The sequence below is a fragment of the Pseudopodoces humilis genome, chromosome 15, assembly GCF_049639895.1.
Source record: "Pseudopodoces humilis isolate 2021_Gansu_Grassland_sample_001 chromosome 15, ASM4963989v1, whole genome shotgun sequence".
In the NCBI taxonomy this organism is placed as follows: domain Eukaryota; kingdom Metazoa; phylum Chordata; class Aves; order Passeriformes; family Paridae; genus Pseudopodoces; species Pseudopodoces humilis.
Window position 1 is genome coordinate 10,391,544 of NC_142214.1, and position 25,445 is coordinate 10,416,988.

The 25,445-nt window shown below is 36.8% G+C and overlaps 1 protein-coding gene across 5 annotated transcripts in view; it reads right to left on the bottom strand.

The window, feature by feature from the left end:
- Positions 1 to 25,445, bottom strand: part of TENM1 (teneurin transmembrane protein 1) — a 313,634-nt gene that overhangs the window by 253,891 nt on the left and 34,298 nt on the right. For 2 of the 5 annotated variants that reach the window (XM_088062505.1, XM_088062502.1), the window contains exons 1-2: positions 20,767 to 20,895; positions 20,598 to 20,672 (exon numbers count right to left, since the gene is read on the bottom strand). The exons of 2 other annotated variants lie outside the window; for them this stretch is intronic. The gene's annotated coding sequence lies outside the window, so the exon portion shown is untranslated. Of the gene's footprint in view, positions 1 to 20,597; positions 20,673 to 20,766; positions 20,896 to 25,445 lie in introns of those variants that run through there. One more of the 5 variants, XM_088062503.1, reaches the window with a different exon arrangement.

Below are 25,445 nucleotides of genomic sequence, written 5' to 3' on the forward strand. Positions count from 1 at the left end.
TGCCAGAGATACTGGTGTTAATAATAAAAAGTAACCCATTAGGATAAATGTGTGCATTCCTTGCAATGACAGGGTAAGAAAGCAACATATTTAGTGATCTGTGTGGCTGAATTAAAAAAGATTAGTTTGGATTTTAGCTAATGGATACTAATACTCATATAAAAAGAAATTGCTAAATTGCAATAATAAATATATTTCTGAAAAGTTATGTGAAACATGAAACATTCATGTAGAAAGTGAAGCATTCTGCCCATGAGAAGTATCCTGCTCAGAAAACATAAGATCGACTGAGAAAAAGCCTGAGTAATGATGGCAAAATATGAAGAAATTTCACTGCCAATTCCCGCAGACAAAGCAAGCAACATTGGGATATAGGTACTACACAGCCTGTATCACATAGTCCTTTTTAACAGGTCCATATTTTTCCAAAAACATAACTGAAGAAATAAACAGTACTCCTGATTGTCAGGTTTTTCAGTTCAGTATCCAGACCTTTATATTCCCAACCCATGAAAGATTATATCTGATTGAGCCACATTAAGCAGTGAACTGCCACAGTTGGTTTAGGCTTTGTAATTCAGAGTTCTTTTAGCAGGATTAGGTTGATCTCAGCAGAGATGCACGGATTCCTGAGAAGTTAATGTCTCCCAGATTTAAAATAAATAAATAACGGAGTCCAAGTTAATAATCAAAGAAAGCCTAATCAGATTAAGGTTGTGAACTCTGGACTACCATGGTATTTTCCAGCATCTTGGTGATCTTAATCCACAAATGGATAACTCAATACAAAGCATTTCTATAAAATTTTTCCTTGCAACACACTAAACATATCATTTTGGTAAAGGAAACAAACATCTCTTCTAAATCCAATACAATATTTAACAAGGATCTTTAAGTGAGCTAGCAAAGCTGCATTTAAAAATAACATTAACACACATAAAAAAAATTCTTCCGATATTACCTATTCTTCAAATTACTTTTTATGAAACATTTTAAAGAAAATATTTAATATATTTTAAGAAAATATGTCTTCTCCTTTACCTATACTGATAGTAATGGGGCTAAATAGCACAAAGTCATTTCAAACCACCATTTCATTAGAAGTGGCTTGGTTCATATCAGGTATCATGTAACTGCCTTATTAGCAAAGGTCATTCTCATAGTCCAATATTATTTGGTACTTGTCAGTTAAGCCTGGATGAACACATACCGTTAACAGATTGAACAAGTTGTGCAGATGTTTCCTATCAACTCCTGACAAATGAGAGATAGGTAAGGACATATTCTTCAGAACTACAAGGAGAAATTAGAAGTCTGACATGGAATTCAATTTAGCTTGCAGCTAAGAGAGTGCATTTTCCTTACACAATAAGCCTTTAATACATGGCATTTGCCATAAAATTTCAGAGCCACCTAAACAGTCCAAAACAATGTGTCTGTTTATTTTACAATAAATAAATAAAACAACATATCCCTGAATTTTTAAGTATGAAACTTTTCTAAGATCATGATCCCTATTTGGCTTTCTACACCTCTGAATAATCTTTGATTTTCCTTTTGTTTTAGTTCCATGTGCAGCTTAACACACAGCGTCTTCTTGTTTACTCCCAGCCAAACTGAATGTTTGGAACATGGGATATTGTTCCAAATTTCAGCCCTCACAGTCTGTAACAGACGGTAATTTCTATTCCTGCTTCATCTGAATCATAGCATTGTTAAGGCTGGAAAAAGCTCTCAGATCATCCAGTACCTTAACACTTACACGTTCACCACTAAACCATGTCCCCAAATACAAGATCTACACTTTGAACACTTCTAAGGATTGTGATTCCATAATTTCCCTGGGCAGCCTATTTCAATGACTGACCACCATTTCAGTTAAGAATTTTTCCTAATATCCAATTTAAACTTCCACTGGTGCCACTTCAGGCCCATTACTTACTGGTTAGGTGAAAAGACCAAACTCCACATGGCTCCACCCTGCTGTCAGGCAGCTCTCAAGAGCAATAAGGTTCTCTTTGAACCTGCTTTTCTCCAGGCTGAGTCCCTGCAGGTCCCTCAGCCACTCCTCATCAGACTGGTGCTCCAGACCCTTCCCCAGGTTCCAGTGTCCTTCTCTGGACACTGAAGAAAAAAAGAGGAACTCTTCCGTAATAGCCCAGAGATTTACCTCAGCACTCTGCAGAACACTCAGCCAAGACATCCCAGGCTAGATTAATTTGCAGCAAAGCAATATGCAGGAAATTAAACTGTGTTTGTCAGTGGAAGATAAAACATGATCATCCATTTTACTGCACAAGTCCAGAATATGAGAGTTTATCCAATACTGATAAATACTGAAAAGAACCCTAATTTAGAACAAATGTTGATTGCTTGAAAGAATGACACACAACTGAACATATGTATATGCAACTTCACGGCTATACAAACAATATTTCATTAGTCAATGTTCTTCCCCAACTATAAAGCAGCACTCACATTTAGCCATTAGTTTTTAATGGAAATACTCTGAACATGTATTGGAAAACTTCTAATTCATTTTCACTTGTCTTCTAAGGCAAGAACAACCCATTTTTCTTCAGAACAAAACAGATGTCTGAACAAAAAACTGTAAATTAGACAAGTTTTTATTCTCCAATAACACTCATATTTTACCAGTAACAGATTTAATGCCAATGAGCATGTGTTTAATTTCTAAATAAAAGTGTATCACCCCTCCAGTACAATCAATAGGGAGCTCCTTGATTCCGAGTATATTTTTGAAGAACAGTTTAAGCAGTTGTACATGTATAAATATTGCCTTAATTTTCCATTGTTCATTCTATCCCCATGAAAATTAGAGATAAACTTGAAATGTGCAGACCAGATGCACTCACTCCTTCGTACATCAAAGAACTGCCACTGACAACGGGATCATACATCTAAGTCATACAAAAGCATTAGCAGCTTTAGATTCCTTTGATAACATTTATCCTTTGTTGGTTTCTGAACAGCACCCATTACTTTATAACATGATGGTATTATCAAAGCCTGTAAGACCTATTCTGCCACAAATAATACACATTATTCATGCCAGTCTCATCAGAAGGAAGAGACCTTCACTGCGTTTGGAAAAAATATAATAAAGATCTACATGAAGTTTAAATTTCTATCAATAGGTGGCAACACTGTTATGTACAACATATGAAGCACACATGTTTATGTACGTGCACATGCCCAGACAATTTCCATACCCCTCTAGCACATTTTGCCCCTGTTGCTTCATTTTGTTTTAAATGTCCCCTGACACCATTTTCCAACAACATAAAACCAATTTAGTTTGTGTGCTTTTTATAAAACATATGCATGGATTAACAGGACATTTTAGATTCTTTTAGTAATTCTCCCTGACAGACTGAAAACTGTGCTAGCTGGATTAGAAGGCTAATATGTACATTTGGTGTATGATCAATATGATACCATGGTTGCTCCTTGGGGACCAGTAGATTTTTCAGGTAGACTGAGGAGTTGTTCTTGCCCCTTGTGAGTGCCACATGGCTGCCAGGGCACTTACAGAATTTTAGGGGTGTTGAACCTTTTGCCTGTTTGTCATCACAAGCTAATTTTATATTGCAATGTGCAGCAGACAAATCCCAATTTTTTGAACATGAAACTTTAAACATGGTCATCTGTTGAGTGTGTCTTATGTTGAGTCTCACATCCCAAACATGTTGGACATGTACAGGGGAAAAATGTGTTCTGGTTGGTGATTAAAAATTGCTACTTTACAGAAGCTCCTGAGCTACTGTCAGGGCATGAGATTCACTCAAGGGGAGCTGCCACAGAAATCAGAAACAGAATCTGCCCCTCCTGCCCCATCCTGAGTTAGAGCCATGAGCAGGTGTCCCCTGGCAGATCACACTGCATGCACCAGTCAGTGAAGGCAGAGGTCTCTTCAACTTGAGGTATCATCACACCAGCTCAAAGCACAATGGAATAATTAATTAAATTTGCAAATATGTTTTTAAGCTTCCATCACACTGAAAAAGAATAGCTCTAGAAGGCCTAGTGCTAGTAAACTTACATTTCTATATACGCTGTTAGTCTACAGAGAAAATCTAAACCTTCAAAGAGGCAGGATTATACAATGAGATAGCAGCTCAAAACACACAGACAGACTTTTGTTATTTTCTGAAGTACATTCATCTCCATTTTCAGCAGGAGCTTTTATTTTTAACTAAAGAAAAATCCAGCTGTGTATTCCCAACTGATAGGAAATGAATTTGGGTGTCAATGCAACAGGAAAGCTGCAGGAATTTTGATAAAAGCTCTTTCTGATGGGGAAAAAGAAAGGTAGCAAAAAGGTTATGTTGGACAATATTTCAGGTACCATGGTTAGAGCTGCCCAGAGAAAGCTTCCTGTGTTACCTCTCTTTGGATGTTCCATGAACCTTCAGTTTAACAGCAATGTCACGTGATGAGTAGGGATCAAATATCATAAAAGCAATTTACAGATTACTTGTATAACATTCAAAGTGATATAATAATTTAAACTATTCCAAGTACTTGAAGGAGAGCTAAAAGTCAATCAGGACTAATATTTTAAAACTGCACAAACTTTTTTATGTATGTACATAAGTACTGTTGTGTCTCAATACACACACATAGACACAGCACAGTTATTCTTATTGGGAGCACCATCTTTGCAGTGCCACCAAACTTCCATGGGAATATCAGTGTTATTCTAAGAGAAGCCAATAAACAAACTGAATATATATTTTTATTGGTAGCACAATATAACCATCTCCAGGTTAAACAAACTGAACTCAAAATACGCATATGTAAATGTGGCAGCAATTGTTAGATTTAAAACAGCAGCCATTATTTATCTTCTCAGTTACACTTGCAGCTGGTGGGAAATATCTGGTTTATTAAAAAAAAAAAGCACTTTCAGATTTAAATTTTTCCTCCCTCTCTGCTTTCTCCTTATTAACTTGTTTTTTAAATACAGCTATACATGATGCACATTATGAGATGGCAGCATTTTAGTAACAGTAAATCAGGCTTCTGTGCTTACTGAAGTTATTTTCATGTTTGCAGATGATGAGAAATTATGTCTCTAGAACTGCAATCCACTCTACTTTGTGAAGGCAAACACATAGCCTTGGTACTGCAGTAAGCTTTGGGAAAATACATTTGTCACAGGGAAACCATGGGATTTCTTGCAGTCAGAAAGGCTGCAAAATTCCTTGTGGAATCAATTCAGATTTATACAGTTTTAGGCTGGCCATTTGTTTATTTACTGCCTCCTGGGCAAAACACTGTGCCAAGAATCAGTATGCAGAATGAGACTTATGTACATTTTCCTCACATAGACATATTTGTGTTCTACTCATGTATCTCACCCTCACAGTATAGGCAGACCAACATATCTACTTACACCTTTCCAGAGAGCTGTTAGTGGTGATTTATGAAAAACATGTAGTAACTACTTACTAAGGTAACCCTAATGGGTTTTTCATTCATGAAAGCCTACTAAATTCACCATATGTTTGGAACTATTTACTCCATCCTCTCTGTTTTATTTCTTGCCTGCAGAGTAAGAATTATTATAATCCAAGATACAAAAGAATAATAAAAAAAAGATTACCAGTATCTATGCAGAAATGTTCAAAGAACTACATGTAATTCAGCAGCATCATAGATCAAATAAAAATCCAATAGACAAAATCTTTACAGAAAAAGAACCACATACATGTGCTGACTGCAATCTAGTCATTAATTTACAGAAGAATTTGAAGTTTAAGTATGCTAGAAACCCACACAATGCCTCAAATGCTAGCTGCTGCTTTCTTGCTTTTGTTACCTGAAAATGTACAAAATACTGTACCATTAGAGAGCTCTTCACAGGCAATCCACCTTAACTGCTCGTAAGTTATTCTAGAAACAAAAACAGCAGTAATTTACACAAAAAAACCCCTCCAAAACCCCAAACCATAAACAAACAAACAAACACAAACAAAAAAAAGGTAGCAAAGCTCAGTAGATTAAGGAGTATTTTTCCAGAGTGTTCCAGGAACTGATCAGATCTGCTGTGACTATTTCTGCAGGTTGCCCACACATTTTGGAGCAGGGGGAAGATGGGAAAAACAATTCTTCAAGTCTGCTTTGATTTTATAGACAGAAAAGTTGTTAGGTAGTTCAGAAATACAGAATTCCTTAACAGAATTTGGCTTACCAAATATCCTTGGAGTGGAAAATCCTGATTTGCATTGCCATTTTTAGGCTGACTTAATAAAAAGAAAAACTGAAAACTTTCTTCAAATATACCTTATTATGAAATACAGAAGAACCTTCTCCCAACAGGAAGCCCTGGCAAAACAATTTTTAAATACATCTTGGCTACACTGAAAAATGCAAAATCTGTTTTCCTCCAAATACCTTGCCATACACCTCAGAAATTCTTCATCCTTCACTTATGCACAGCCATCTCTAACTGGAAACGCAGTTTTACTTAACGGTAGGTAAAAAACACCTCCCTCAATTTAAAGTAAAGAGGAAGAACAACATACCCAGTAAGTTAACTTAGTTTATGCTAAATATATTAATGTTGTAGAAACCACGAAGTGTGTTTTCTGAATGTTTCTAACAAAGAATGTGACACAGACAATGATCATGTAAAGTATACAGAACTCCTAAAAATATGCATATAACACTCATATGGGTATGTGCAAGGTCAGGCTTGGAGAATAGGTCTGGAAATAGAACATTAATTATCATACCTTGAACAGAAATAGCAGTGTGAAGTATAATCATCCTAAAATAACACATCCTGGGGGGTGGCGGGAAGGAACAGAATTACTCAATAAAAATTAGTATGTCTTGTAACAGTACACAGTATTTCCAGTGCTAACTCCATTATAATTCCTTACAAAATGCCATCAACAATCCTGCTATAGTAAATCCCTGGAGTTAAAGGATGTGGCACCTCAGTTTTTGAAGAGACAAATCTCTTGTGGGAAGGAGGAGAAGGGGGTGTTGAAAAAAAAAGAAAGAGGCAGTATTTCTCTGCAGTTTCTAATACTCTGAAGTGATTGAATCCTGACATAACTGACTTGCCCTCTTAGTCCTTTTCACTTTGATTATATCCTAAGGTCTGCTTTTACATGGTGTTTAGAAATAATCACAGCTCAAGTTCATTTGACGCACCTTGAATGCCAGATTGTCAAAGGCACTAAAAGTTTAATTGATAATAAAGACAATATCAGTGCCTTACATTTATATGGCCCCTTTCACACAGAAGGATCCCAGAGGCACTGTTGACTTACAGGTACCATCAGACTGGAAATGTGATTGCTGTTTGCTGCCATAGAGCAAAAGAGCTACAACAGAGCACACAAAATGAAATCACCACGCATAAGTTCAAAATTCTCCTCTATTCACTGTCCCCACCCAGACAGCTTTGGTCCTTTGATTAATAACCACCTTGATTAGACAAGCAAAAATAAGATTTAACATTCAATCCTTTTTTCTATCCATTCATTGATGGCTGGAAGAGAATCCAGGTTTGAAAGATGCTCCAGTTCTGCCTCACCATAATTTAATCACCAAGGTACTCTGAAGCACACATACTGAGATGAAGAAATTTTCAGGCACCAGAGTGACAACCGAGCCTGGGTTTCACAGGACCTGGGTGAATTAAAGGCTGCCCCCAAGATCTCACCATTTCGGTGTCTGGAGAGGATGGCAGAGTAACAGCACCTTAATTCCCTCCCAACTCAACCTGTCCCTGTGTAGTGGAGAGCTGCAGCTGAACTCCGCTGATTACAAAAAATTTTAAAAAGCTTCTCAAAAGCACAGACTGACTCCACATACAAAAAAAGAAGTGCAAAATCATCTGAACAGGATCAAAGAGTCTTCGAGCTTATGGAAGAGTAATGACTGTCTTGTCTCTCATGCCTGAAATAATCACTGCCTCAAATAGATGCGAGCAGGGGCAAACCTTCTCTCCTTTGTTTTTCAAGACAAACCAAAAATGGAGACAGTATCAATGCACTGTGAATGTTTCTAACTAGTGCCTGACAGCAATCCGCTATTCAGAAAGTAAAAGTGTAGCCACAGCCTGATGACCAGCTACTCTCCTAGACCCCAGTAAGGTCAAGATTCTGCTCAAGGCATGAAGAAAGAAATAGCCTCAACAACTTAGATGCACAACTCTCTCTCCAGTGATGAATAGTAAGCAGACATCTGCGCCCATCCTCCTAGACTTCCCTACAGCATCTAGCACCGTGGATCAGAGAGATGGCCAGGATCCAAAGAACTGTACTGAAGTCATTTAAGTCCTTTTTGAAGGCACACACAGAAAGTAAGTATGCAAAAGGCAATCTCAGCAGTGCAAACCTCTCCTCAGAGGACTGAAAAAGATACAGTCTCTCCATTTGTATTCACAACAATGCAAACTCAAGCAACAACAGACAAATGGCATTGAAGCCAAAGTGGTACTTATCTCATGTAGGCATAAAGACATCCCAACCCCCAATTTCGCAATATTTAGCTGAAATCAAAACTAGTTACTGAATCTGAACCCAGGCTTAGGCAAAATGAAACACTAAGAAAACACAAACGTCAGCCCTACAACTGAGGGCAAATTTCACCCACAGGCGTTGATGCTTGGCCAGTACCATTCACAGTTTCTGCATTCCTCATGATTTCTTATTAACAGTGGGGACTGGTTTAAAGGGATTTTTCTAGTTCTCTTAGTCTCATCACTTAGCAACATAGTATATTTTCTATAAATCACTAAGCCAGTCTAATTTCAGACAGGGTAGGAAACCTTCCAGGAAGGGCACCAGAAAAGTCAGCACCTATTAAATCAGGCATCAAACAATTAAATTTTAGCTTTCAGTTTCCTGATTTGAAGTAGTAGTTACCTTTCTCAGCTCATGATCTTGGCCTTTGTAATTAAGAATACAAGGAGGGCAAAGGGCATACACTCCTTTTCCCCCCACTTTGGAGAATAGTGTAACAAAATACATAAGAATATTCTTATATATTTAAAAAAATGTTCATTAAGAGATTTCACCCAATATCTCTAGCTGTCAAGTCAGCTTATTTTACCAAATTATACAAAAAGGAAAAAGTAGCCTTTCACCTGCAGTTAAACTATCAAATTGCATATTTCAGATGAAGGAAAAAAATGCCAAATTTGTTGGTCTTACTTTAAGCTCTTTCAGTTCCTTAATGAATGAAGGCTACAGCAGAAACTAAATTAAGTTACCTTTTTTAAAAAACTAAAATGTCATACAAACAAGAACCATTTCATTCAAAGAATTAGCTTCCACACATATAAAAATTTCCTACAGGCATGATAATGCTCTCACCTTCATTTTCTATGATTAGAAAATCCGTTTCAATTATTCTTACTGTGGATGCTAAACATAAACCCAGATATTGACTCTGTTTTTAGTGGACACACACACATGACAACTTTAGACCTACATCTTTCTCACTAACATTAAAATACATTAGAATACATCTTTATCTTGCATTTTCTGCTTCTGCTCAAAGTACTTGTTACCTCCATGTATTTAAAAAAAATCCACAATGCAAAACTTCATTATTAAGATAAAAGTAGCATATGAATGTATTCGCTACAGGGGCAGATGTTTTTGGCGACAGAAATACTTTTATGGATGTGGAGGAGAGGGAAGCTGTCAGTATATACAGATTAAGATCACTGTAGACAAATGCCAGGCAATGCATTCATTGCATCATACACACAACTGGGATATAAAATAAATTCATTTACTCAAAAGAAAAACGTCACTATTAGCCTGGACATATCACTGTTTTCATTTCCCTACACTGGAAAATAACACAAAATAAAAATATTAAGCTGCACTAAAAAATTGAAATACAAAGGAAAACATTAAATAGTCTGAGTATTGCATCATGTGACCAAAGCCAAGCTTTCTCCTGTAATACTTTAGTTAAGCTGTTTATAGTAGAAGTAATAGAGTCTCAGAAATGGGTAATTAAAATTATTATTAAAACAAATATCCTTCAGATTTTGAATGTCATGCGGATGTCTTATCTGGTGCAATCAAGTGAGGATTCTCATTTATTGATCTACTGGACTATTAATCACTGCAAGCTAATTCAGTACTCCATTGAGCCATAAACCTGACACAAGACTCCCAAAAAGCAAATAAGAAGTTAAATGGAAGTTTAGACTATACATCTAACAGATGATGGCAAATTTCCATCCAGATCTGAATTTCATAGCTCATAACCATCTCTTTTGCAAACCAAGATACAGAATGTGAATCACATACTTACTCTCACTTAGAACATCTATAAAGAACAAAGTAAATGAAATATCTCTTGGGATCTTAAGCAAAAAAATGTTGAAAGGCTTGGCTTCAGCTTAGAAGTCTGTTATCGCTGTGCTGTGTTATATATAAACACTGAATGCTTTGGCAAATTAATTTTCCTGCAATGAATTATGTATGAACTGCTTTAACCCCCTTCTCCCCCCTTGCTAAGGGCATCCAACACGATGCTCTCAGACTGATCAGTCATTGAGCTCATCCCTGGGTTTAAGTCATACTCACAGCTGAATTTGTCACATCACTGAGCACAAGCACCTTCATGGGTCTGTTTTTGTTTTCAGTGAGCAAAATGCCTGATAGTAAACTTTTCAGCAGCAATGACTAATATTACCTCTTTTGGTATTAATCCATTTCATAAACCTCTGATCTATTATAAATGTAAACCCTCACTCATGTATCTTCTTTCTTCCTTTCTTCCTTTCCTGTGTATATTACCACAAGGGAAACCAAGTCATTTCTCTCTCACTGATCCTTTAAGAGCCTGTGGCCACTGCTGATCTGTATTAATTTTTACTGAGAATTCAAAATCTGCATCTTCGAAACAGGCCACAGTAGCCCTCTTTATCATTATGTTAACTGCAATAACATTTTACCATAGAAACCCTGAGCACAATGAGGCTAGAGCCTTTGGTGAGTTCAGAGTACAAAATTATTTCTGGTGAATTACAGTTACAAAACAATTTATGTTTTAAGGAAATGTCTTTCCTTAAGACAGTAATTTCAATAAGCATTTCACTCTTTTCAGTTTCTTCTAAGTATATCTGAACCCACCACAGTTTGTCAATCTAGAATATAAAACTTTTCTTTGTATTCTTAGGTCATTAGGCTTACAATTTCCTCCTCTCTGAAACAGCCTTCCCACTAAAGATCATTGAAATTTGCTCAAGCCTACACATTCAAGAACAGATATACAACAGTAAATTACTGAGACCACTGGGATTAAACAAAACAAGAATAGTACAAGAATGACAGAAATAAACAGATCTCTAAAATCTCTTATACATTTAACATGCAACATTTAGGCAAGCACAAAAAGTTAGTTTTTAAGGTTCAAATAAGAACACACTTAAGTGCATGTTGCAGATTTTAATAGAAACTGGATTGCTAAAGAAGATGGCAGAAGATGTTAGAGCCCAAAGCAAGAAATGCTTGATTACATTGTTTTATATTTATCTCATGGCTTACAATGTATCTCGTGGTTTAAAAATTAGTAGTAAATATAAAAACTACTAATTTTTAAACCATGAGATACATTGTAGAGTCCACAGTAAGATGTGGTTAAAAAAAATTCACCCCCAAAGCAGCATAATTAGAAGGTTTGACCAAAAAGTCAAAAGAATTTTCTGTTCAAGTTAAAAAAGGAAGATGACAAATTAGGATATACAGATATGAAAAGTTCAAAAGTAAGGTCAATGGCAAGGTTTAGTAGCTGTGCCTGGCTGAACATCAAACGTTGTTCAGCTTCCCAAGTCCATATTTTCGATAGAGAAACAAAACCCTAATATCTTCCCCTTCTTATACTACAGCAGTAAACAAAGACATATGCCAGCTACAGGTGCACAGTGCAACCATCTGCAGCATTCTCAAGACAATGGTGCACATCAATAATGTATTTAAGACACAAGCCAGAGAGAAATCAATGAACTAGATGCAATTCTGAGAGCAGACTGCAACAGCTATGCTCCATCTCTGAGTTACAAGAGGGGTTTCACATAAAGCATATAAATGTGGCATCTCAGTGTTGAGGGCTCATGGTAAAATGCAAAAAAGAACTCTAACTAGTAAGTGGTACAAAGATTCTGAGAAGGTAGCTTGGTAGGCAGCATCTAGATCTTCATCTCAATATTTTATGGACACATAATTGAACAGCCAGTATTCTAGGAGAAAAACTAAACAATTTTACTGTTATTTTGCAGTCATTGTCAAGTTTGCAGAAAAAAAAAAAAAATCAGTCTGAACCCATTTATTATTATTTTCAAATAATGTCAAGGAGCTCTCTAAAACTCTTCAGTCATATATCATCTATGTCCTACAGAGGATTCAGGTGGCAAAAAGGAAAAAACAAAAAACCAAAAAAACCCCCAACAAATAAACAACTTTTTGGAGGGATCTGAAAGACTCTGGAAGCAACACTATGAAACAAAAGAAAACTTCAGGGAGGTTATTGTAAAAAAACCCAACAAAACCAAAACCAACACTCTAACAACCCTTTATTCACTGAAAACGAAGCCCTCTTTAAAGTGGCGTGTATTTCACATTGCTTCATCTAGAAATGCATCTGGGATTTTCAGGTTTTTCCTCTACCTTTTCATTCCCAGGATTTAAATCCTGATTAGTGTGGGATAGTTTCACTTCATCTGCTTTCATATCTTTCAGAAGCAGGACCGGTCTCACCCCTGGCCACTCAGTACTGCTCACTTAAGAGCATCAACTCATAACCAGCAGCCTCTACTTCTAACCACATCCTTGAATTACAAATTAGCCATGAAGTACTTATTAGCCATGATGACTGAGTATGCTCTAGCCCTTCATTTACTCCCTTTATTCTCCTGTTGTGGCATAAGCCACTCCCATTTGGACATCAAATAACATTGCAACATGTGAGCTGCTACACCAGTCCATACACACAACACCGAGGGCCCATCACCCTTCAGCGTGTTTCCACCGAGTGCCCCCACACTGAGGGTGCTGCTTTTCTAAGCTCACTCAGAGATGAATATCCTGAAAATAGTTCTGATCTGCTCCACCTCCATGTGAATTTCCACATTTCTTTAGCTGACATGTTCTCTTGTACCAGCAATCTGAAATTACTGTGACTGTACAAAACTAGGATTCACTTTAGACTTCTCCCTAAAATGTCACCACTCCCCTCCCAAAAAGTAAGCCAAATCAGAAAACTCATTTAAAAATCAATGTAGTATTGAGCTATTAAGTAGCCTTTAACCATAATTTTTCAGAGAGAAAATAGAAAAATACTGTGGAAGTTAGTTGCTGAAAAGTCACATCATATTTGGTTCTCTCGCAAATCTTACTCTCTTCCTTTCCCCAAAAATATATTCTTAAAAGAATGCAGACCTTTGGTTATACATAACATGTGGTCTGATGCTTCTCTATGGCAAACCCAATAATGTATTCAGGCTAACATATGCAAATCTGTGGTAGAAATCTTCAGACTTTTCCATTAGAAGAACCCGAGAGGTGATCCAGCCCCTGGAGCTGGGGTATTACATCCTCTGGAACACTTACCAGCCTCCAGCCTGTTTTTATTGACAATTTCCCTTCTGCTCAGGTTAGCTGTCTGGCCTGCTAAATGAGATCACTAGTTCAGCTGCTTTCTTACAGCTTTAGTATTGTTTGCATGGCAATGAGATTGCAAAGATAAAAATATGGATCTAATTTCCAATCTCCTTTTGGTAAGGCCATAATACTGTATGTATTATAGAGTAACAGCCCTCCTAATGCTGTGTTAAACTGAAAACCAAACAAAAACTCAAAATCCACAGCTTGATCTCTTCCAAAAATAGTATCAGAATTCTGGTATTGCACAAGACTATAGGAGGAAGTCTTACAGGATCAAGCAAAAGAAAGGGAATCAGGTTGTCTGTTCTCAGCACCAGGACAATCTTCTTTGTAGGCTTGGAAAAACTCTTCCATATTTCCACCAACTAAACAGAAGATTTTTCCTATTTCTACAGTGAGGCTGCATCACACCACCCACTACTTACAGCTTCTGGATGCTGGAATTGTAAGATTCATAGGGGTACCCATTAGAGAAACCCAAAAAGTGGGGTTTAGAAAGGGCAGGTGCAACCCAACACAAAGTTCAACCAGCTCTTGCTGCAGTTCACATGCAAGATATTTTGGAGATGTTTTAACTGCACTAAGAACTCTAAATATTCTAAGCTACCTCCAAATTTTAACATTAAGATTACTAAAATAAATTGTAAGTACTGCCAATTTATGTGTTTACTGGTATCTTCAGTTTAATATAACTTTCATATAAATATATGAATATCACTTTGACCCCCTGTTGCCAATTACAATGGTAATAATTATACAATTAATATTTTTCCTACTCCTTTTTCAGAAAATAAAATAATTTTGGCTGAAATTCTACAATAGGGAACAATTCTTCAAGTGAATTTTAACACAAAATATCCACAAATAATTCCCCTTGTCTTTCTGGTAATTCACTTGTATTACACAAGTGGAGAGTTTGGATCAACTTCCCAGTTTTCTGTTTAGCTGGCTGTACTAAACCTTATAAACATTAAACTCCAACTCTGTTGTCTCTGGCAGAAATAGAGACAGTTCTGTTATCATTGTCCTCCTTTTGGAGTTTGGCTTCTACTACAGCTCCCAAAATGGGTCTCCTCCCCACACATTAGAAGGCTAATACCCACACACAAGTGCATTGTGACAATGATGGAAGGACGGGTGTTAGCTGGGCAGACAAGAAACACTTAATTGAATAAAACACAGATAAAATACATGTCTCATACAATGGAGTAATTTTTCTTAATGTTTTAAATAAATGTGGCTTTTCATTCCTCCCAAACTGCATTTATAGTATAATTGTATGATTGCTGGGAGTTTCATATAGCTGATTTATAGGGTGTCTCTTCCACATTTAGTTTGTGAAAGAGTCTCTCTGCTTCCCTATCTCTCTAACCACCGACAAGGATACTCTCAAGGCATTCTATAATTCAATTACAGCTATCCTCTGAGAAACATATAATTTTGTAGAAAGATTTAAGCCATCATGTATCCTTTTTTTCCCTGTTATGAAAGCATTTATCTAAAGTCTGGTATTAAATTTGAATAGGTCTGAAACAATCTTAACCCAGTAGTTTTCAAGTGTGCCATTTGACAGTTGTCAGGCTGGCACAACCCCCAAGCTCCTTTTTAAACTCAAGTGCTGTAAGGGCTAAAGATGTGCTGCACAGAAAACACCCCACAAGGAGTGTATGACGGGTCATGTGTGTGTGTAAATATATAAATAAATGTATGTGCCCACCTCAGTTTCTATACAGCTAAATTGGACATAAATAGACACAAACATTCAACGCAGTTCAACTGTAGCATCACATTTTTAGCTGCGGTACTGGATGTCATATGCTAATTAGAACACAAAACACAAATGTCTGAGCTAATTAATAAACAGCACTATAGTATCAAAAATGTTTCCCCATCATACAGATCTTTTCAGGCACAGAAATATTGGTTTGTAGCAACCAGAAAGCCTTACATATGCTTCTTTTCCTAAAGGAGTGATATCATGCTGATTGCAGTGAAAAACTGAAGAAATACTGAATGGATAATTCCCTCTCAGCTCAATTTCTTACACTCTTCACAGCAAAAAGCATAACTAGTGCAAGTAACTACCTCAAACAAGCTACAGATGGCCTGAATTCATATTCTAACAGAACAGCCACAACTTTGCAAACAGTAGGTCTATGATCCCTGCACAGCTCAGTGGAAGATCTAGAAAAAAAAATGGGTTTAGATTTGCAGATCTTAACCAAAGCTAATTTAAATTATTTATACTCAGTTCTATTACTCAAATGAAAATAAGTTCCTTGCAACTTCTGTTTTAAATCCACTGTAGGGACTTCAAAAAATTAATTCATTTTAAAAAAGTTTATTTATTGTTTAAAATTTTTAATCTAGTCCTATTTCTGTAAAAGTCAATATTTATTATATAACATATATTTCCTATTATCCTGTGTGGAAAGAAGTATTATACAAGGCATACACAATTTGAAACTTGATCTTCAGCTTCCTCAAATATAATCACATTGAACACTGAGTAAATTGTAAAGAAAAATAATACAAGTATCTTATGAATGCACACAATTGTGAGAGGAAGAAAAAATAATAAGACATCTGCTCAGAGTTCTGAAATGCTTTGACACCAGTGAGTTTAATCTCCTGACTAGAGACAGAGGAGTCTGCTTACCCTGGTGTTAGGAGGGCTTTCCAGTGTCAGAGACTGCTTGTGGTAGGGATCTGAACTGTTTTTACAAGGCTACCAGCAACAGCTTTTCCAAATGCCTTAGCTCAAAGAGAAACAAGCTTTGTTCTTGGTATATTCGTCAGGAACCTTACTATCTTGAGGCATTTAGTCACGTCTAAAAAACCACAGATGCGGAAGCAACAATGCTTGTTGTAGCCAACTTGTGGAACCTAGCGCCAAATTCCAAACACAGGGAAATAACATTGAGCCTTCCTGACAACATTCTCTTGGTCAAGTCTTTTCTGATCTAGGATTCTATAGTTATTGTAACCATGAGGCTGGAAAGCAAGAATTTTCACTGTTAATACAAACTACCTTGTTTATACATAACAAAAAATACCTTTGTATATTTAAGTCATCACTTGTGATTTTTCACATGTCACCTGAAATGGATTTTGAAAGCATCCCTGGAGCACACAACCTCAGCTGTACTGTGCAAGGAAAACAGACCCTCTATGTTTTCAAGTCAACTTTACTTGAATTTACTGTAGTGTTTTTGAAACTTGCAGCCTCAAAGCTATCTCTGACTCATCTCTTTCTTCAGCAAAATCAAAACAAGCCATCAGAATAATTCAACTGCACCATGGCAGTTATTTTCTATTTCCTAGGTTTTCAAGCCTGACTGGATGGCAGACAGTGCCAAATGCTGATTTTTGTAAGGATAACCACAAGCTACCTAGGGAAAGAAGAAACTTGCTGGTTGACATACCATATTTCACCTATCATAATTTGTCAGCTAAACCCAAGAAGAGTTTCTAAAAAGAGAATCTCAACAGAACTTCAGGAATTTTATTTTTCAGATAATGCTCACAGGTGACAAAGACTTAAAAACTCGTTCAGATTCCTGGTGAAGTTAAGCAGATATCCTAAGCTATTTCACAATTATTTTTACATGTGGAGGTTTTCTGGATCAAGCAATTCTAAAATGATGATACAAATGACACTGCAGTAACAATAAACTGCACTTAAAAATAGAGCTGAATTTAATTACCTCCATTTTGCAAAGCAGAATGAAGTCCCATAGTTTTTACCACACAATGTGATTGCTGCCACAGAGCAATCTAAACATTAAATGTATTTAAAAAAAGAAGTTATTTGTGCAAATTCAACAATTACAGCACCCAAGATAACTAAAAAATGGTAACCTAACTCAAATTAATTCAAACAGAAATGCACCTGAAATCCATGATTCTAACAAAAAGAACTAAAACCTATGCCAAACAAGAAAACAAATATCTGAAAATTCTAGATTATACGGACCAAAAGAGACCTCATGAGCTTCATGCAAGTAAAACAAGTGTAAACTATAGCAGAGGCTGTCTGCAATGCCCAGCTACTGATGCACTAATGATTGTCAAAAAGGGATGAAGAAGCTTTTGGGAGAAGAGAGGAAAAAGTCAATATTATATATAGAGTAGTAAGTATATACCTACAGACCAAGACTGATGGCAATATTATATATGCTACTTAAAATGGATGGCTGCTGTTCACTAGAAAATTTTGGTGGTATGCAGGAGTTTTGGTATCAGTTTCCACCAATTTCAAATCAATATGAAATGGTCCATCATACAGTAATCTGAGCTGTAGTTTCAACTGCATAGAAATAATGTTTACTTCTGTAATGAAGGTTGTTCTACTCAGTTCGACTGAAAATTTTCATTTTACTTATTTCATTTAAGAAAAGCTGTGCAATACCCACCCCGCTAGCTTGGGGCTTGAACAGCTTGTTCAGCTCTGCTCAGTCATTAACTGCCCATGTGACCTTGCACAAACCATTTTTCAATGTGTAAGGCTGAGATAATACCACTTTTCTACATCACAAGAGTATTTGGTACATAAAGATGTTAAAGAGTGCAAATTGCAGGGAAGGCACAATTGTAACTTTGCAGAGAGAGAGAGAGAGATTAGTCTCCAGTGATTCCACAATCCATTCTCAAATTCAGGTGTGGCAGAAACAGGCAGAAGATTAGTGAGAATTGATGATTTTCTTGGATTTTCAGGTGCCTTATAGCCATAGCAACTAGTTTATTTTTGTTAAGATATTGTGCTGATACTATTGTAGAAATCAAATTGTTAATGCCTTGAAACCTGAAAAAACGAAGCAGTAAAAAGGGAGGCAGACAATTCCAGGTTGGTCTTGGCTTCCCCCTCTCTCAATATATCAACCTTAGCAAGTGCATCTATTGGTCCCAGTGTTTCTGAGACTCATTTGTTTAGTTCAGATTCAACATCCCTGTACATGTAACTGGAACTGCCTACAGAAAAAACAACACTAAACAACCCCCAGATTTTGCCCAGAATGAAAAGGCAGTTGCACTAACACAGAATGATGATTTATCTTTGCAACTGGTCAAAGCTTGGCAGCCAGCAAACATGTCGGGCCTACTGAATAATTCCTACAGGATAATTCAAAACAGCCCTGCCAAACAAACAAAAAAACCCCAAACCAAAGAAACTAGAGCTCCTGGTCTACCATCCAATAACAGAAAATAAGCAGTAGTATCCTAGATTTTTCTGGAAAAGGGAAATATCTCTGCATTCATGGAGACAGGGTTTGTTTTCAGTTTGTGATGACAACGGGCACCAGAGGATTCTGTCATTAATCTGCCTCCAGCTGTGGTGCTGGAGAGCACTTGACACATACAACCAAACTCAGCATTTAATTTCCTTTCACCTACATGGCAGGGTCAAGGGAGTGCTGGGTGTTTTTCCTGTGTTTCAGTACTCCAGCCCTGTGCCTCAGTGCATCTAATTGGGAATTCTAGTGGGTGACCACTTACTCAGCATCTTACAGAGCCACCACACTCATCTATCTGAATATGAATGCAGTGAGTTTCATGACAGAACTCTTCCTTAAAGATAAAAATGTATTTGAGAATGATGTAGAAGATGTCAAAATCACACAAAGCATCGATTTGCTAATGTCCTCCATGACATGGAGAAAGGTTAGCTTGGATATTGTTGGCAAGCTGCCTGAACTCCACTGTTAAGTGTAAGGACTCCATCTCTTGCCATTGCCAGAAAGAACCCTATGCTAAGACAGGGAACCAAGTGGGTGGAGGGAAGAGATTAGTACAATGAGAAAAAAGAAAAAAAAAATAAAGAAGCAATGGGATAAATAATATCACTGCAGACCTTTAAAGACAAAAAGATTGCTCTAAAGAAAATACCACATCAGATTTGTTTCTAATAGGAAAGTGAGATTCTGCCAGGAAGCCCTGAAGAGGAAAACTACTAAATCTTCTTGACACTGATCCTTGGAACACAGTGAAAAAATACATTTTAATACAGTGTTGAATTTTAACAAACAGCAAAGGCCTTATTAAAATGTTAAGCAGAGAAACAAAAAATTATCAAGATTTTAGAGTCTGTGAATTCCTTGTAACTAAATATAGAAGGGAAATAAAATACGTTTACCATACTACATTTTTATCAGTGTATCAGAAAGTGTCCTGATAGTTAATGAATAATCAACAAAAAAGCATAAACATGCTTAGATTACTCGTCACAATTTATATCTAAGGGTAAGCTAAACGAAACAGAAATACTCTCCTTACTATGTATAGTATGTCTTCAAAATATTAAAATGATAGCTTTGTTTTTATACAAATTTAAATTTGTTTTATACAAATTCAAGTATTTCAAATATGTAAAGGAAAATCCCTTACATGTTAAAGATCTACGAATACCATAATTTGGCACCTTTGCAGCAGGACAAAAAAGTGGTGAGAAGCACATGATATTCCTTCTAAAATTCCTCATATTAAGTTTTCCTACAGCTTCCAGGTGCAGTCAAAACCTAAGGAAAAGTTACAACTTTATCAATAGCAGGCATGTTGTTAATACACTATTCTTAATGGCAAGGATGTTACTGACTGCTGTGCCAAGTCCTGTTTACAAACCTTCAGCTTTCCAGTGATTCAAAAGAAGAAAATAGCTCACTGTAAGTGTGTAGTATCTGCAAATAGATATAGAATATTTTCCCATAAAATGAATTATTAGCTTGCATAATTAGGTTGAAAGACATGGTATAGGCTATTAATAAACTGAATCAAAACCACCTAGCAAATAAAAAATTTCCCAGTCACAATATACGAAGTAAGTTTTTGCCCAAAGGTAACTAGAAATCGCAGTAGTATTATGCATGGCTTCCAACAGCTAGATTTTTATTATGGTGCCAATATAAAAATAAGAAAAACTTTGCAATTTACCTTCTGATATGCAGGTGGTCTTTGAACAAGACTACAAAGTAATCTTCAAATAAAGCGATCAACAAGGAAGCATGCCTGAAAATGGTAGATCAATTGCTTTCATTAAACACATACCAGTATTCTTTCAAAGATTCATTTGTTTTTGACAATTAGCTGATGATAAAAGCACCTTCCAGATCTTTCAAGGAGTAAATAAAAGACTAGAAAAACTCAGAGTTCAGTAAACATCCCCGTTGCCCCCCCCAACAATCCTCATCTGGTTGAAAGTTGTGGCAAGCCCTGCTGTGTTTGGTCACAGACACAGCACACTCTAATAACAGGAAAACTTTCTACACCTGACAAGCCTCTTGAACTCATTTCCACAATCCCACAGGTTGATCATGTCAGCTTGTGATAGTTAAGTGAATCTAGGTGGAGATTTTTGAGAAAATTGTGACCTCTTCACACAACAGTTAGAGCAAATAAACACAAAACAGTCCAGCTTAGAATCTAGAGGCAAAAAGTGAGATGAAAATGTAGACCTTAATCAGACAAGGACTTTGATCAAGCTCTGAAGACATTGCTTCTACCATTCAATCAAGTATTTATATGAGAGTCCAATACAAAGCTGCATTTATAGAAAAGCTTAACTCCAGCTTAAAGGCAAAGGTGTAAAGGGAAGAATTTTGGTTGCAAAAACAATTAATCTTGGCTTTTCAATTACTTTCAAAATGTTCTACTGTTTAATAAGCAAACTACTATGAATTACCCCTTAATAGGAGCAACAAAATTGGCTGGCTGAAGCTTGGCTGGGGGAATTGATTTTCCATTAATTCATTTTACTTAGCAACATACAAACACTGTTGGCCTTGTAAATTTTCCTTCAACCCTTTTTTTGACTTTTCCAACAGATGAGACGCAGGCCCCTAACAGCATTTCTTGAGGTTATAACCATAGCCTTCACCAATAGGGCTGTCTTTGAGGCAACTTCTATCCTTGGTCAGCATTTACTTCCCCTTTTAAGTTTTTGAACAAATGTTGACATTCTCAGACTGCACAGTAGTCAGAAGACGACTAATTCCTAATTCTCGTATTCTTAGGAAACTGCCTTAGTAAGGGGAAGAGAGCCATACTGAGATATATCCTTATCAACAAATGCTGCTTCCCATCATAATTTTTGCACCAATCTTAATACACATACATTCCTAAAACAAGGAAAAGAATTAAAATACCTTCTCCCCAAATAACAGCTATGTTACATTTTTCAATACAATGTTTTGATTAAAGTACACATAGTACTAATGCTTTACAAAAGCACAACTAATTCAGTGCACTCAGTATGTATACCATTTTTTGACTGCTAAGGCCACCTGGAAAAAGACAACAAGGTCTTTCAGCTCTAGTCCAGCAGCTCAAATTTAACTCAAGTGTCTGGCATGAGCTAAAGGATAAAAAAAGCAATGAGACTGGGGTTTAGATGACCTTTCTTTCACAAACAACACTGCCATTTAATCAGTATACAGCAAAGTCAAGACACTGACTGAACGGTTTTATCCAAATTCTTAACTTTCAGTGAACAAATAGACTCTAATTTGAAGCACAGGCATCAATGGGACATAGAAGGGTTAACCTGATTCTAATGAAGGGAATCTCTAAGGTTAACTCCCTGGGCAGAGGTCTGTACACAGAACTAAGTAACAGTGGATGGCGTAAAAAGGACCCAGCTCCCCTGCGAGCACATCTGCAGCCACAGGCCAGCCCTGGGACAGTGGCCAAAGCCACAGGAATTCAAGGACAGCACTGCTACGGAGCAGCAGCTGTCAGCCTCCTTACATCTGCACTGGGATTACAACAGGGGATTAAGATATTTGGATTTAGATATTTTAGATATTTATGGATTTTGATGTTTGCAAGAAATGCTCCAACACAAATTACTAGTAGTGATATATTTAGTATTTTTTATTTTTAAAGAGAATCACTAACTGCATTTAGATTTATTTGGAATAAGAAAGAATCCTACAGAAGAACAATCATGTACCCACAGGATCTTGGTTTATAAACTAATGAAAACACCCACCTCAGACACTAGGCTAGCTTATCACTAATAAAAAACCCAACGTTCCGCAGAGAAGTTGTCCAAAACTTACAGAACAATTCCCAGAACAATTTTTAGACTATAAATCAGGCAATAATTAAAAAAAAATAAAGGAAGTCATTAAAACCTAATGAAAACAATACAAAACTAAAAAAGTTTTGTTTGTAAGGGGCCTCGTGGAGGTCCAACACCGAACACAAAGCAGGCATAACTTCAACAGTAGGCAAGGTTCCCTGCAGCCCTATTCAGTCAAATTTTGACATTCCTAGGATCCCACAACTTCTCCAGGCAAAGCATTCCCAGGTGCATACCAACCTTCATCACTAAGAATTCACTGTCCTGTTTTCCAAACAAGCCTCTCACTGTATTCCCTCCTGCCTGTTGCCTCTTGCCCTGTCTCTGTGCACCCTCAAGAGCAGCCTGGTTCCTGCAGCTCACCATCCATGGACAGGCAGGAGGCTCAGGAGCAGGTGAAGGATGAACTCAGCCCTTCCATCTGTCCTTCCCTAGTAAGCCACTCTTCCCCAGCCCCTATTCAGCCCACTGAAGCACTTAAGAGTGAGAAAGACCTTGTGTGGGAGAGCATCAAAACCATTTGGTATTGACTTCACACTGCTCCCACTACTGTGCTAACATCAAATGCTTATGCAAATTTCATCCTACCACCCTGCTAGCTGAAAATACTATTAATAATTAAACTGACCAAAAAATACTCTTTTTTTTCCTTACTTCCTGTGATGAAGGTACCATCTGTTGTCTATTAACCACTAGTTTGTAAGCAAAAATGCTAAAGTTCTTCCTGTTCTGTAATTCCTGGCAGGCTGAGTATTTATAACCCATCTGAATGATTTTCTTTCAGTTTTTACTGGGAGTGAAAGAAGGTCTGTAAAGTATTTTTGTTTGTTCTTAATGCACTATGTGTTGTCAAAATGTCTGAGAAATTACCCTTTTTCTGAGAAAAAAGGTCAAAATCCTGCACATATCGCAGAATTCTTGCGCCAAACAGATTTTTGCCTGATCCTTGCCACTGAACAGTTACACATAAGGTACATATTTGTGGGTTTATATACAAGTAATTTCACCTGCATTTCATGGATGAGAAACCTGCTCTCTTCTCCTAGATGATACCTTCACACGTATTAATCTTTCATAGAAAAATACAAAAGAAAATAACAATGTAAATCAAACTAGGTAAACCAGAAACTTATTCTGTAAAAGGACTGACTAATCTTGTAGTCAAATTCTGATAAAATATCTCAGCATGTCTCCTCCAGAAGCAGAAGAAACTGTAAATAAAGATCATTATTTCCAGTAACCAGTAGCACTGCCCTGGTTTTAGACACTTCTTTTCCAAGCTGGCTGTGACCACCACCAGGAACAGTCCTGGTGGACTCAAAGTGAGTCCTACAGGCCAATCCAGTCTGAATTATTTCCTGACTTCATCACTGAAGCTTAGAGTATATACTTAAAGAACCTTTTCTTTAGTCACTGCAAGTTATTACAACATTTTTAGCTACATTTCAACACGTTTAAACACATACTTAAAAAAAATCAAGAGATCAAAGTTTAATATTTTTAATGAAACTACTGACTACTAGTTTTAATGTTAAGAAAATAGCTAATATTTGAAAATAGCAAACCAGCATTTAGTAACTGGGAAAACCAGTAAGAAAGCCTAAAGAACTTATTTTAGCATGTCAACAAAAAAACCCTGTGTATAGTACAAGTGTCCACTGCATTCTAAGAGCTCCTGTACATGCACTCTATAACAAAAAATAATTTCTTCTTTTTACTGCAGTACAATAAATATATACCCAGTATTATGATCCAACTACCATTCACCTTTCCACAGTATCTTCAACTGCTATTTGCATTTGGGCTTGGAAAATACTATCTTTATTTTGCATTTCCATTGATATTTTTGGGGAGGGGGGGCAGAGGGGTGTTCAGCTGATTTCAACAAAATTGGTCCAAAAAATGATAATTCACAGCTTCAAATGCAGCAGTCCTTAAAAGCAGTATACTTAATAACTGACATTGATTAGAAGTTCTAAATCTTCCTGCTGGGATTTAGACACGTGATAAAATGTTTCCCCGTGAAATCACACTGGCTGATGAAGCGGTGAGAACAAGATTATGCGTTCAAGCCGATGTTTCTTTGAATTTAAGCAGAGGAGGAGTTCCCGTTCACATCTTGTACCACTTTTAAGTGAAATATATTCAAAGAACTTCTTTGCTCTATTTCTCACCATCAGCTTGGCAAGTTGAATAGTAAACCTCACAGTGCCATATGGTAGAAGACACCATAGAGATTTAGAGATAAACGTGTTGTATAATGTCAATCCCAATGAGTGATAGAAATAAAACCCAAAGAGCTAAATGTCTGGCTTAAGCATGAAAAATCCACAGTTAAGTATAAAAGCCTATTGTACAGCCATTGCCAAATATTTCCAAACTGTAATAGTGTACCTTACAGACGTGTGGTACCACTTTTGTTCCTCACAGCAGCCGACTAAAAAAATATGCATTCTCCCAAACTGTCAATGAAGAGCTCAGCAATGCTGTGAGCTACGCCTAATAGCTCAATGCTGCTGGAAGAGAAAGGGAATGTAAACACCTGTTTTTATCTTTCTCCATTTGAGTACAGAGATGAATGGAAGAGAGAAGTAGAACCTCTTTTCACACTAATTCAGTACAGCTTATTGCATGTGGAAAATTCAGCTTGAAAAAGCAGATAGTGGGAAACCCTTAGCATTTGAGGAAATGCAGGTTTT